Source organism: Triticum urartu, chromosome 3, assembly GCF_003073215.2.
Source record: "Triticum urartu cultivar G1812 chromosome 3, Tu2.1, whole genome shotgun sequence".
NCBI lineage: Eukaryota > Viridiplantae > Streptophyta > Magnoliopsida > Poales > Poaceae > Triticum > Triticum urartu.
Genome location: NC_053024.1, coordinates 386671582 through 386679075, shown reverse-complemented (window position 1 = coordinate 386679075; position 7494 = coordinate 386671582). Strand labels below are relative to the sequence as shown.

Here is a 7494-nt window from a genome sequence, read left to right as displayed (position 1 = left end):
AAAATAAGCAAACAACACATAGAAAACAGAATCTATCAAAAACAAAATAGTCTGTAGTAATCTGTAGGTTTCTAATACTTCTGTAACTCCAAAAGTCCTGAGAAATTAGAAAGTCCTAAGCAATTTGTTTATTAATATACTACAAGTGGAATTGGTATTTTATCGCTCTTTGGTAAAAAATGAAAATTATTCTCGTGAGCGCATACTTTATATTTTTTACAGCAAGATTAAATAACAATCACCCAAGAAGATCCTAAAGGCTTTTATTGGCACAAACACTAATTAAAATATAAAAAAACACAATCATAACAGAGGATAGATGATTAATTTATTACTAAACAGAAACAAAAGGCAAGGAGAAAAATAAAATTGGATTGCCTCCCAACAAGCGCTATCGTTTAACGTCTCTAACTAGGCATGATGATTTCAATGACTAGATGACCAGTTGCGCCAAATGGCGTAAAGATCCGTTTAAAACCATGTTCGTGTTGAAAATATTTGTATTTTTTTAATAACCGTATATTTGAGTACATTTGGTAAGACTTATACCCCTTAAATGCAAATATTTTCTTAAGGTAATAATGCCACAAATTAGATCATCGGTAGGTCAAGATAGTTGAGTCTACAATTAGGAACTCCGAGTAGCTGTAAACTTGCATTGAAAAAAAGTAAACACAAGTGACACGATAAAATGTACTTAATACATGAACTCGTGAACATTGTATACAAGAGAAGTTAATAGAAATAGTGGTCAATTACATCATATAATTTGGTTCTACACTCTTATGTGTGTGTATATCCTGAATGCTACTCCTTTGTGATCAACTCTTTGTCCTTCGAATCAAATGGAACAGCTACCGCCCCTTGTGGAAAAAGAAAGGACTCTATAATACTTATAAATGTAAAAGGAAAACATCATGTGATGCATCTCAACCTGCGCAAACACAATGTAAAAACCATACATGCTATCTACATACTCTCATTGTCTAGCAAAGCATAAGTAGCTGAGGGACCCTGTACAAAAGAATTAACAATAAGCAAGAAAGAAGCATGCCATCAGCTGTCTAGACAACCATAAAACAATAAATGGCAAAAGCCCCATCAGAATTAGCATTTGCCATCCAGTTTATGAGCTAAAGTTAAGCATTCACCGGTCGATAAGACATATTAAGGGCTAGTTCTTTTGGGCGATTCTACCAGAATCGCCCCCCTCCCCAGCTTCTCCCAGAATCGCCACTCCATATGTTTTTTACAATCCTAGCTAATTAGACTTTAACTAGATAGGATTGTAAAAAATATATGCAGTGACGATTCTAGGAGAAGCTGGGGAGAAAAGAACTGGCCCTAAGCATCAGCTATAAAACAAACTCTATTTTCCTAATAAGACAACATAGATATGAAGTGGGCAAACTCTATTTTGCCATCCAGTTTATGAGCTAAAGTGGAAAGCTCTATTTTCCTAATAAGACAACATAGATATGAAGTGGGCAAACTCTATTTTACCATCCAGTTTATGAGCTAAAGTGGAAAGCTATGGTCACAAATGCATAAATAAGCAATATAGAAAATTAGTGGAAAAATCGCGCCCGAACGGCACCTCGTCGCAGCTCGACACCCCCACCCTCGCTCCTCTCGCGCTTTAATGGAAATTTCAGGAACACAAATAGTAATAGGATTGGTTAGAGGAAGCTGTGCTGGAAATGGAAACAAAAAATGCCGATATCTTTATTCAAATATTGCTCGAAAGCACATGCCCAGGACGTTGCATCCAGAAGTTCATCTGAATATTATCTTAAAAGGTTAGGATGCGAGAAAATAACACCTTGGGTAGGCATTTGTAATTCAAAAAGAGCAAACAACTCGATAGTAGAATTTGAAACTGCTAATCCTCCCGAAGTCTTTGCATAATAGGAGTATAGTACTGCACATGCTATGCTGCAGAAGATTTAAAAAATGGTAGATAACAATAAATAGGCAACTACAAAAACAATCTCTTGACAGAAAGCATAGGGTTCGTGTCAAAATAATTAATAAAAATGATCTCCACTGATTAAGAAATAAACAATGCAACTGCACACAGATCAAACCATCATTTGTGCTTGTCATCTTCTTGGGCAGCGGCAGCAGCTGCGCGTCGCTCGGCATCTTGGGCAGTTGGTGCAACGGTGCATCGCTCGGCGTCTTGCCATTCTTCAAGATCACCAACGACTTCCTCGCCACCTCCCTCGCCATATCTCTCTGATCATGCATTCCAAATTGAGCAGGAAGTACAGACTTCAGAGGAATTGAGAGAATAAGAATCAGCACACATTAACTATTATCAATAGACTGACTCAACAACCAGAATAATATACTTGTCAACATTTACATTTACATGTAAAAATAAAGGCAATATAGTGTGCTTTATGAATCAAAGATAGCAGCAAGTGTCCAGCCGGCGACCATATGAAGCGAAGATAGCAGCGAGCAATCAGCGAACAACATTACGAAATTAGTAGCTATATAAAGAGTATGCTTTGCAGTATAGCACGAGATTGTCATAGTAAAGGATGTATAGCTAGAATCTGGATAAGAGATTCCTGCATACCTGCAGGAAAGAGGATAGGGCGATAACCAGAACTTGCATATGACTACTCCTAGGTCAGTAGCCTTGAGACGATGAACATCAGGGGAAGACAAAAGCGAGCACTGCAGCACATGAGCAAAATATGGAATAAAGCAACCCGAGAAGAAAAAACCAGAGGAACAAATGAACAAGTACAATGAGACTACCAGGAACAAATGATTCTAATTCTCTAAGGAAAAAGTGTATGTACAGAGAAATTATAGCTATACAACTAACCATAAGCATGAGCTCCCAAATGGCAAAATCATTGGTCCCTTCGGATGCAAGAGAATGCCAAGAGTGTTAATGATAAAATGATTTTGCTTGAGTAGTTTCATTTTGCTAATTACCAAAGCATACTAAGTGGGCTCCAAATGGCAAAATCATCAATTACCAAGGCATTCCAAGTGCATATATGTTGAATCTTTCTACCAGCAAACATCATGTGGAACATTTCAAGCATTAAGGATGAACAATTAAGATTCAGAGATAATGTTTGGGGTGTCCACTGTTATCCTTATTTTTTGGTAATTAATAAAATGGAAGATACATATCATGGATAATTTATTGGCAAATATTAGTAGGTACTGCTGCAACTGTTAAAATAAGTTTCCTTGGTTATTAGTTTATGAAAAGTTGGTCATCCAGTATGTCTAAATGGAAGATACATGGAAAAAAGATTAAATGGAACATCGAGCCATTGAAATGCATTTGAGATCAAAATATATCATGCACAAAAAATGGAATTAGCTAGGCTGTCGTTATTCTATTTTTCTATTTTAAAGTAAAAAACAAAAGAAAAACACAGAAAGATTAAAGACGCAAATTGATTACCTGAAGGGGCATATAATGTCAACCTCTTCTCAGAGGACTAATGCTTATTCTTTCAGTTTCTGCTACTCACACGACATCAAACTTTCGTGTAACTGTTGATTCAGTATCCTGCATTGTAGAATGCACAACATAAAAACCATGGAGAAAATAGTATTGAAGGCTAGGAATTTCTTCAATAGAGAATAAAAATATATGAGAGGGTAGCGGCCTAACTGTTTTATCAAACAGCGAAAAAGATTATTTACCCCTAGCAGACAGTTCTTTCATAATTTCTCATACATAGAGAACAACTAACAATTTCATAATGTTATGTTATATTTAAACAATAGATCACAGACACACGGAATTGCACAACAGCTACAGTCAAAACTACTGGCACCAAAAGCATGGTTGATAAATCTATAAACTTTGCCGTACTTCAGTTTTACAATGAAAGAAATAGTAGTAACACCAGACCTAAGCAAAGCCACTCTATACGTATCAGCCACATCCTGCTAAATTGGTAATTTTGCTGCTTAATCCTCTTTACGATACACATACAACACTCTTTTGTTCAAAAACCAAAAACAAAATGGCATAGATATCCTTCTCTGAAGCTCAAATATATCAGTGATATTAATGGAGAGCACATTCAACTACCAAAAGGTATATATTCACTTATATCAAATATCTGCATATGAATATAATGAAAATAGCAGCCTACTTTACATTCTACCTCTCGACAACCAAAAAAACATAATAAATTATATAACCAAAAAATCATTCTTTTCAAAGGTCCAGCTGAAGAGTTAAAGGAGGCAATGCAAGGGAAAACTATGAAGGATCAGAGGTTTGATACAGTATCCTAGTGTTAACATATATGGTGGGAGTTCAAGCATGAGCTCACTCTTCTTTTACCAAATAGAAAAGGTGTGACTTATAGAATGAAGAACCGATGCAAGAAAGTCAACAGTTGTGCAGAGTACCATTATTTTGGTTTCCATAGTGAATTTCCATACAAAAGAAGTCTTCAGCTCGTTTGTATCTTTAGAACAAAACAACTCAGCCAAATAGTATGCAATCCATCAGCCGAGCTTGCATTTTCTGCATATAGAAATAACAAAACAGTGTCAATCAAGTTACCTTCTACAGAAATAACTGTGTATTAAAATCCACACATAATCAAGAGAGAACAGGTCGCATATCCATCAAATTAAATTTCTTGCACAAAGTAGAAAAATGCCCTAAAACATTATCATGATTTGTAGTACTCGCTATGTGTAGTTGTGTCATTGCCGATTAGTGCATAGAACGGTATTGCCATGGATGAGCTAATGAGAATAGTATTGCTATGGATGAGCACAAAGAAGCAACAGCCTAAGGTGAGCACATTAAAGATACTCTATCAGGAAAACAGCGCCAAAAGGAATCTAGACGTGGCCGACCAACACTATCCTTAATCACATCAGTTAAAACTGTAGTTATAGTTTTTCCTTAGAGAACAGGAGACCTGGTATGACAAGATAGATTTCAGATTATTTCATAAGAATAAGATGGCATATATGAATGATTGTTATTTCTTGTAAAATAGGTAATCAAATTAACAACTACAGTAAAAACTAAGAACAATTGGAATGAACTATTGTAGGAAAGATAAAAGCAGCCTCAAACTAACTACTGTTGGCTTTACCGATCTACTATTGTTCAGAGTGATTACCAACTACTGTAGAAAAAACCAAGGTTGACATGAACATTCTTTGTTCTTTCTGAGTTGAACGACTCCTTAAAGAGAAAATTGTCAAGCTGGCCATAAAAAGAGACCCACGCAAAAATGCCGAGAAAAGCAAAAAATTGTATGTGAACAAGTGGAGTAGGCAGTAGGTAGATGTAGCATTTCGATGAAATTGGACCTAGTGCCTTGTGGGCGGCCCCTTCGCCATTTAACGCACGACCAGACCTAGACTATAATCCAATTAATTCTTGCCAGATCCTAAAGTGTGGGATTATGTCAAACAAGAAAAAATCACATTAATGAATCAATTGAAGTGATCCATAATTGAAGACTGCTAAGGGCTAACCATCACTCCCTTGTCCAAAGATCACATTTTGCAACTCCTAAAAAATAATACAGAAACCAAAGTTTCCAGACTATAGGGGAAATTCCACTGCCTACAGCAAGATGGCAGCACATCTAAGATCTAACTACATATATGAAGAAAAAGAAACCAACTAAGGTGTCCCCGTCCCGGAGAGAACCCTAGCCTACTAGAGATGGCCACGAGAGAGAGAGAAGGCAGGAAGCCGGGGAGAGAGGCTGCTCACGTGCGAAGATGCGATGGCGGCCGGTGTGGCCGGGGACGACTGCGAGCGTCGACAGGAGGGGGAGGAGGCGGACGGTGCTTGGTCAGGAGGGCGCGGGCTCCGGGTCGGCGGGTCCGATGGCACCGCTGTCCTCACCTCGTCGATGGTCCTCGGAGCGGCGGGGTGCAGCAGAGCGGAGGTGGCGGAGTGGGAAGAGGGGGGCACGAGGTGGAGAGGAGACGGCGCCCCGACCAGAAATGGAGACGGAGGAGGAGATGGGGGCGATTGTGGGAGGAGGAGGAGGAGAGGTGACTGGGGGAGGAAAGGAGGCGCCGGATTGGGTGTGGGTGCGGGGACGAGAGGTGGTCTAGGTGAGACGGGATGTGCAGCTTGTTTTCTTTCGCTCGTTCGTTGGCTCCGCTCTCCGCCCACATTACGAATAAAAGGAGACATGCCTGGTGCTGCTAGTTGGGCGCACTAGCTCATTCTTTATATGTTCAATGTTCATAAAGGTAAGAATTGAAACATAACGGAAGCATCATGAAGCATATGACAAGCATATTTAAGTCTAACACTCTTTCTATGCATAGGGATTTTGTAAGCAAACAACTTATGAAAACAATAATCAACTAGCATAAGAAGGCAGAACAAGCATAACTTTAAAACTTTAAGCACCTAGAGAGAAAAGTTGATATTATTGCAATTCCTACAATCATATGTTCCTCCCTCATAATGATTTTCAGTAGCATCATGAATGAATTCAACAATATAACTATCACATAAAGCATTTTTTTTCATGATCTACAAGCATAGAAATTTTATTATTCTTCACATAAGCAAAATTCTTCATATTCGGAATAGTGGGAGTATCATAAGAGACTCGAATACTATAAACTGTTTTCACATTAAAGGAGTAATGTTCAGAAAAAAGGTAATCATAATCATGACAAGTTTTATAAATATAATCATCACTATTTTTTATAGCATAAGTGTCATCATAATAATCATCATAGGTAGCAACTTTGTTCTCATCATAATCAATTGAAACCTCTTCCAAGATAGTGAAATCATTATTAAATAAAGCCATGACCTCTCCAAATCCACTTTCATAATTATCATAATAAGATTCAACATTCTCCAAAATAGTGGGATCATTACTTCCTAAAGTTGACACTCTTCCAAACCCACTTTCATCAATATAATCATCATAAGTAGGAGGCATGTTATCATCATTATAAATTTGCATATCAAAACTTGGGAGACTAAAAATATCATCTTCATTAAACGTAGCATCCCCAAACTTGGGACAAACATTAATTGCAGCAAATATATTCTCAAAAACATCATCTTCATCAAATATAGCCTCCCCAAGCTTGGGCCTTTTCATATCATAAGCATAATCACTCTCATCATTAATAGTATGGATAGCACCGATAGTATAGCAATTATCATCATCACAATGAGTAGTAGGAGAAACATCACTTGGGAGAGATACCTTTCTACCTTTACTTCTCCATCTTTTATTTTTCTTCTTCACATCATGTGTGGGTTCAATCTCTTTTTGAAGCTCCTTATTAATGAGATTGGTTAAATAGAAGGCTCCTCCTCGTTACCTGATTCATCATAAGAAATAATAGGAGAATATTGGGAAGTCTCTTCCCTTTCGTTAGTATTCTCTTCATCTTCTATTTGTTTTCTTTTATTTATGTAATTGGCAATATAAGAATTTTCAATGCAATTCACCGCACACTACATATAAATTTCTTCTAGATCAA

At 37.4% G+C, this 7494-nt stretch overlaps 1 long non-coding RNA gene across 2 annotated transcripts; it reads right to left on the bottom strand.

Annotated features, from left to right (window-relative positions):
• Nucleotides 1-679: 679 nt before the first annotated feature.
• On the bottom strand, nucleotides 680-6150 carry LOC125544059. 2 transcript variants are annotated; one of them, XR_007299250.1, is made up of 5 exons: nucleotides 5741-6144; nucleotides 4405-4522; nucleotides 3440-3547; nucleotides 2588-2688; nucleotides 680-2274 (listed from the first exon to the last, which is right to left on the bottom strand). It is a non-coding gene; the product is annotated as an uncharacterized LOC125544059 (long non-coding RNA). The 2 variants fall into 2 exon arrangements; XR_007299251.1 differs by having other exon boundaries at nucleotides 680-2238; nucleotides 3440-4522; nucleotides 5741-6150.
• Nucleotides 6151-7494: the final 1344 nt, after the last annotated feature.